Here is a 7,500-nt window from a genome sequence, read left to right on the forward strand (position 1 = left end):
TATTCATCTCGACTTGGTGATAAATAAAGCATCCGCACTTTTTTTAATCTCTCTGAAATTTCATAAAATGGAGTTTCGAGAGATCCCCAATCACCAATCCTTGCATGAATTGCTAATGATCCAATAAGTCCAACATTAATTCCTTCAGACGTGTCAATTGGGCAAATGCGTCCATAATGACTAGGATGGATATCTCGTATCCGAAAACTAGCAGTTCGCCCTGTCAATCCTCCTGGGCCCAAATAACTCAATTTTCGCCCATGAACTATTTGTGTCAATGGATTAGTTCGATCTAAAACTTGAGATAATGGGTGTAATCCGAAAAAAGATTCAAATGTGGTTGTTAATGGAGTTGAAGTTACCAAATTCTGAGGAGTCGGTATTAATTTATGCCTAATTGCTCCACATATAGTTCCTCTAACCATATTTTCTAAACGAACTAGAGCCAATCCGAATTGATCTTGTAAGAGATCCGCAACAGAACGAATCCGTTTATTTTTCAAATGATTCATATCGTCAAGTGTACCCATTCCAAATTTAAGTCCAATCAAATGATCTGCAGCTGCCAATATATCTCGCTGTAACAAAAATGTATTGTTCTCAGGTATATCAAGATTAAGTCTCTGGTTCAGATTTCGTCGACCAATCCTTCCTAATTCACATCTTTGTTGAAAGAATTTCTTTTGTAATTCCTTACATAAGGATTCAGAAAATACCGGATCTCCGCCTACACAAGAAAATTGTTGATAAAACTCCAAAATGGCATTTTCTTTTGATCTAATTTTTTTTTTCTCCTTATCATTCAGGAAAGACAAAAAAATTTCAGGGTAGCAAACATTCTCGAGAATTTCTCTTAGATTCGAACCCATAGCTGATGATAGAACTAGAATAGATATTTTCTGTTTCCTACTCACACGAGCCCATATCCTTGCTTTTCGATCAATCTCTAATTCTAATCTTCCTCCCCAATCAGATATTATGGTGCCGGTATAGACCGAAATTCCGTTATGGTCCAATTCTGACCGGTAATAGATACCGGGGCTTTGCAATATTTGACTGATGACAATTCTGTATAGTCCATTTACTATAGAAGTTCCCAGGGAATTCATTAGAGGAATGTTTCCAATCAAAATTGTTTGTTCTTGCATATCCCTACGGGTTTTCCAAATTAATCCTGCGGATACGTATAATTCAGAAGAATATGTGAGTGATTCATATACAGCATCTCTTTCTTTTATCAATGGTTCTACCAATTTATATGTTTCCACAAATAATTGAAATTCAATTTCTTGATCTGTATCTTCAATTTTTGGAAACTTAGAAAGTTCTTCTGTTAAGCCATGATCAATGAACCTACAAAACCCTTCAAATTGTATCTGATTAAACGCAGGTATTGTAGACATTCTCTCATTTCCACCCCCAAGCATTTTATTTATTTCCCATTTATAAAAAAAATCCCATTATTTGCTTAAAATGGATCGATCTAGCAATGATGGAATTTATATTATGTTTACTGAATCACATGAAATTTTACCTAACTTCATAGGTGTAAAGATGTAATGCATGAAATACATATGAACGTAGGAATAAAGAGACTTTGATACTCAAATTAAATTGGAATTTGCAACAACTACAAATGAATTGGTAAATTCTATTTAGAATTATGGAGTTTTGTATAAAATATCTATATCAAAACAAAAGTGAGTCAATTTCTACCATTATTATGATATTCCAATCGGATTGGGTACTATAAATAGATTCGGGATTTGATCTGAAGAAACAATATAGAATTTTTTTTATTTAACAACATGGAACTTTTTCGTAGATTTCACTGTTAAAAAAAATTCGCATAGAAGAGAGATATTTTACCTATACCTATATTTTTTTTAGTAGAATTCGTAGAATGCGATTGAAGTATGTATAAGGACTTGTATTTATTAATAAACATGTGCAGATATATATATATAGTTAGTTATATATATCGCCTCCTTTATTACAGTTCTATGGGGAACATCACATGTCGTACTCTATCAAAAATTTATATTTTCTATTTAATGATAATGAAAAAAAAATTCTAAAAACAGAATTCCGAACATTTCCTATAAACATCTTATATATATATAAGATATTAGATTTAGATAATAGTAATCGTTTATGTTCTGGGGTTTACATATACTCATAATCGCTATTAAAATTGTCATTAATAAGGATTTTTTTATGGTTATGGAAACGAATCAATACGGATGGATTAGTAATGATTAGTTATCTATCAATTTTTATTTATTTAGGTAAGGTATCCATTTTTGGATTGTTTTCTTATATCATTAGGGAAACCGAATTTGCAATTTCAATCCAAGAATCATTTATGAATTCACAGTCAATAGTTAAAGTTAACGGTTCCCATTTGTCCTGATTTTTTGCTTTTGTGAATGAAAATCCACATTTTTTTTTCAATAGAAAAAGCAAAGTTTTGCGGTTTTTCGTTTTAGATATTGTGTGTTGTAAGATACTATCTATCTAAGAGATAGAGCCAATCCAATATTTTGTATCGTTTTGGCGGCATGGCCGAGCGGTAAGGCGGGGGACTGCAAATCCCTTTTTCCCCAGTTCAAATCCGGGTGTCGCCTCAGCAACAAACAAAAGAATCAAAATACCCTCTTCTGTTTTGCTGATATAACTTTATCATTTTTTTTAGAAGAAAAGCATCTTTAGATTTGCTTGATTCTAAGCATCGTTGGGGTTCTCTAAAATGTTATAAATCCTTGCGTATAGGTTTCGTTTCCAGAATTTAGTAGAGTAATGAAAAATAATCGTTAAATCTTGAGATGATAGCCCTTCGACTACTAATGTAGTGTCTACTCATTGGGTCTTGAATTAGGGAATATAATTTCATTTTTCCTTACGGAAAGGAGGAAGATACTTGATATACGGACTCATGAAAGTATCTGAGTACTCGAGCATTCAATCAATATTATATTGAATGAATAATTGGCTTTTTTTTTTATTTTAATCTTAAAAAAAGAACTTATTTCTTTTCGATAAGCTCTAACCACGCATGTAATAGGCCATCCCATCTTCCGATTGTCTCTATGAAACAATCGGGGGGACAGTAAAGATTAGATCAAATGAGAAAGGAATAATAGTAGGGTTATGTGATAGATACTATCTTGATTCTCTATTTTGAGACTTTTTACTTAATGTAATGAAATGCAGGACAACAAAAGAAAGACTAGGTCTTATTATTCCTACATGTTACTAACATTCTTTTGATACTTCCAAGAGTTTTTCTGCCTCTTTTATTTATTTGTACTGAATTTTTTCGATTATACTAGAAATCATATAATAACTTGGGATAATTCGATTTTTTGTATTGTTTCATCAATGGTGTTGTGCCCGAATCTCTTTTTGACTATGCGCTAGTGATTCCACTATTATTAGTGAATAATAATTATTAGTGAGCAATAATGGAATAATTCTTTTATATTCATAGAGATAGGGGACATAATTCACATGGATATGGTAAGTCTCGCTTGGGCTGCTTTAATGGTAGTCTTTACATTTTCTCTTTCCCTCGTAGTATGGGGAAGAAGTGGACTCTAGAAGTACTACTAATTGAAAAATAAAACTGTATTGTTTTTGGTTTATTTTATAGATCGTTCTGCAAAACTTTTTTTCTTTTATTTTGAAAAGTAAAAAAAAAAAGAGTTCGGATTATAAGTTTTTAAGTGGATCCATACTTTCAACACGAAAGAACATAGACATAGTGGTTGTCCAATGAGATACTACGCATAATAATATACTACCTCATAATAAGATAGTACCTCGGGGTAGCCACCCACATATTACGTGCTTACCACTTCTTTTATTTATTATTATTAGTATTTTAGTTATTTTCAAAATAGGATTTTTTCTTGTTTTAGGGAACTCATTTCATATCATGCTTCAAACGTTAAATAAAAATGGGGTTTGCTAATTCTTTTCGAAATCCGAAGATAAAAAGTTCCCATGGAACCGAACTCCTGGATCATCTGTCAACTGCTCAATCAATTACTTCTTTCGAATGCTAAAAAAAAAATTAGTGGCCTTTCGATTATTTGATTTCAGATTCATTCTAATCAACATGAATTATGAAGCAAAGAAATAGAATTGGGCCACTATGTATATTAGATTAATATTACATATATGTAATTGATATGATATCTATATATAAATAGAAAGATATATATTGTATATTCATCTATATTCAAATTGATCGATATTCAACCTCTATTTTTATAGAGTACAATTTTATATTTATACACTTCAATAACAATAATAGATAGTATGGTAGAAGGATTCATATATTTCTTTCTACCATACTATCGGATCTTATCGAATACTTCTCTCGTAGAATACTGATAATTCTAGTCCGCCAATTTCATTTAAGACGCGAAATTTTAATGCTTTTCATTTTTCTTATCTTCAATCATTGATAAGAACTAAAACGTCAAGGTTAATTCAAATTAATCACTTTGACTGATTGTTTTTACGTATATTATAAGTAAAAAGGCGGTCGGAACTAGAATGAACAGTGCAGTAGCAATAAATGCGAGAATATTTACTTCCATAATATCATCGTTTCATTTTTTATTCGCAATAACTCGGGATTTAATCCCATAGAGATGATAAATGTTTCGCTTGTAAATTCAAGGGGATGCGTTGCATCTCGATGATATCGAATCGTATTAAAATATCATGAATAACAATATCGGAGCTATCAAATCGATTCATCGTCGAGAATTGAATAGTATAACATAGGAAGATCTTTTATCCATACCGAATTTAAACAAAATGGGATTCCTGATGCAATCAAGAATTTCGTTACTTTTTTTTATTTATAATTTTTTGCATTCTTTCTTTTCTATAATCTACTGCCCTCTTATTCAATGCAATCATCTGATGAAGTCTCATCAGACTACCTTTACCCTTACATTGTTTATAAACAAACTCAAGCAAAGAATAGCAGCGAAATTCAAAAAAGGAAAAGGAGGTAGGTTCGAACTAAACTCCTTCCTTTTTTTGTACTTATAAAATCTTCTTAAAAAAAAGAAATAAAAACGAAACTTAAACTTTCAAAAATTCTTAATTACCTCACTAAGAGAGATAGATGGGATCCTTGTTTGTATTAATATCCTCTTTCCTTGAATTAGTAGTGGGACGTATATATCAAAAGTTAAGTGTTAAATTTTAATAAGATAGATTATTTCAAATTCAAATTAGTAATTGAATTTACTAATTGAGGTTACAAAAAATCGGAGCCAGAACGGATATATTTTGCTTTCAGACGAAAAATTAGATCAAAGTTTACTATGTAAACTTTATTTTGTATCGTCCAAATTCCCTTTATGTATGTGCTTTCCGGAAACGTATAGTACTCTATTTCATTAGAAAAATCGGGCGTAATCAACTAGACCCAGTACGCCTTCGAATCCTGAATATGATGCTACCAATAATTGTGGTAATTCACATATGGCACATATGTCTTTCTCCCATCAATTAGTACTCGTTGAAGAAATCAAAATTCCCATATTTTTTTGTTGAAAAATGTGGAAAAAAAATAAGAGAGATCCCGTTTGGAATAAAATTCAGTTATGTTATTTGTTCTCTCTTTCACAGGAAAGGAAGAGATTAATTGATGTATTTTTTTTTTTATTGGATTTGGATCCATCGGGACTGACGGGACTCGAACCCGCAGCTTCCGCCTTGACAGGGCGGTGCTCTGACCAATTGAACTACAATCCCAGGGAAATAAAGTGTACAACATATGTTGTTGATTTAATTTCCTTCAAACCTTTCTATGTAGATTTTTGATTCGAATTGTCATATTCTACCAGACAGAGACGCGAGTAATAAAGTAATAGATTGATATGCGCGGAGACATGGACTTTAGTGTGAGAAGCATGGATTAATATTTATTTTTTCGTTATTGTAAAATTGATTGATTATCAATCTGTCAATGAATAAAAAAAGAGTTTTTTTTTTTATTCTTTCATATCAAGTCAAGTATTTCTGTAGAAGGACAAATAGGTTATATCATTTTATGGTGGATACGCGATATATTGGGCCGAGCTGGATTTGAACCAGCGTAGACATATTGCCAACGAATTTACAGTCCGTCCCCATTAACCGCTCGGGCATCGACCCGGGAAGAATCAATTCCAAGCTTGTTGATAATCCATGATCAACTTCCTTTCGTAGTACCCTACCCCCAGGGGAAGTCGAATCCCCGCTGCCTCCTTGAAAGAGAGATGTCCTGGACCACTAGACGATGGGGGCATACTTGCCCGACTGCCATCATACTATGATCATAGTATGAATAGTTTTTTGAAATTGTCAATATAAAATAAATATAATGGACTAATATGATGCAATTCGACGTATTTTTCTTTCTTTCATTATTCCATCGAAATTTTTTTATTTGTGATTTCTATTTATGAATCGTTCATTCTAATCACCATTCCCCATATAATTCTATATAGAAATTATTTTATTTTAAATTGCATTTTTTTTTATTTATTTCATTTAAATAATATACATAAATTTGCAAATTGGAATATATAGTTATATTACTTATATTATAGAATATCAAATGAAAATAGTGATTAGTAGTGATTAGAGGAAACCTCTAAAATAAACAAAAATAATAAATATTAGAAAAAAAAATATTCTTTTTTTATTTTATTCTTTTTTTATTTAAATAATACGAAGGCTAGTACCCTTCGGGAATTGGTCTGCCATATGCTATAAACAGGATTAAACTCCATTTCTCATACTTTCACTCATTGATTCACTCATTGTTAAGATTAGGTTAGGTATATTTCGATCTCACACTAAGCCAAGAAATTAAAAAACGATAAATTTTGAAATCTGGGGATAGGGATCAACAAGTTATTGAAAATTTTTTTCTCGCCAAATAGAATTGCTTTATCAATGATTCGGTGAATGTATCTATGTTCAATTCGTGTGTGTACATGTATGAATCAAATTCATTTCGTTAGGATGGGGCTCATCAATTTAATTAGGGATCGGTCGTATGATGAAACAATTCATTGCATTGATCAAATCCAATATCAAAAAACTATTTTACCTATACTCATTAGATAAATCCAATTTTTCGTTACTCAATGAGCGACTATGTAGATAAGATATATTTATGTACATATCTTATTATTTATAATTTATAATAATTATATACACTCAACTCATCGTGGCTAGTGTCTGACTCAGAAATTGAATCAAATAGGCCTTTTTAACTCAGTGGTAGAGTAACGCCATGGTAAGGCGTAAGTCATCGGTTCAAATCCGATAAGGGGCTTTGGCTTTTTTCATAAAACTCCAGCCGTAGTATTCATATTTGATTGAGGGGAGAATAGACGACATATTGTTTTTTTTTTTTGTAATAAAAAAAGTACAAACCCTATCATTTTAATTTCATTTTTTTATAAAAAAGTTATCTTTAAT

The 7,500-nt window shown here is 31.3% G+C and overlaps 4 non-coding genes across 4 annotated transcripts; 2 read left to right on the forward strand and 2 right to left on the reverse strand.

The window, feature by feature from the left end:
* The first annotated feature begins 2,555 nt into the window (after positions 1 to 2,555).
* Positions 2,556 to 2,627, forward strand: TRNAC-GCA (transfer RNA cysteine (anticodon GCA)). The gene has a single exon. It is a non-coding gene; the product is annotated as a tRNA-Cys (tRNA).
* A 3,080-nt stretch (positions 2,628 to 5,707) lies between these two features.
* TRNAD-GUC (transfer RNA aspartic acid (anticodon GUC)) lies at positions 5,708 to 5,781 on the reverse strand. The gene has a single exon. It is a non-coding gene; the product is annotated as a tRNA-Asp (tRNA).
* Positions 5,782 to 6,099: 318 nt separating this feature from the next.
* On the reverse strand, positions 6,100 to 6,183 carry TRNAY-GUA (transfer RNA tyrosine (anticodon GUA)). Its single transcript has one exon. It is a non-coding gene; the product is annotated as a tRNA-Tyr (tRNA).
* Positions 6,184 to 7,282: 1,099 nt separating this feature from the next.
* Positions 7,283 to 7,354, forward strand: TRNAT-GGU (transfer RNA threonine (anticodon GGU)). The gene has a single exon. It is a non-coding gene; the product is annotated as a tRNA-Thr (tRNA).
* The last annotated feature ends 146 nt before the right edge of the window (positions 7,355 to 7,500 follow it).

The sequence above is a fragment of the Cucumis melo genome, unplaced genomic scaffold (genome assembly GCF_025177605.1).
Source record: "Cucumis melo cultivar AY unplaced genomic scaffold, USDA_Cmelo_AY_1.0 utg001509l, whole genome shotgun sequence".
Lineage (NCBI taxonomy): Eukaryota > Viridiplantae > Streptophyta > Magnoliopsida > Cucurbitales > Cucurbitaceae > Cucumis > Cucumis melo.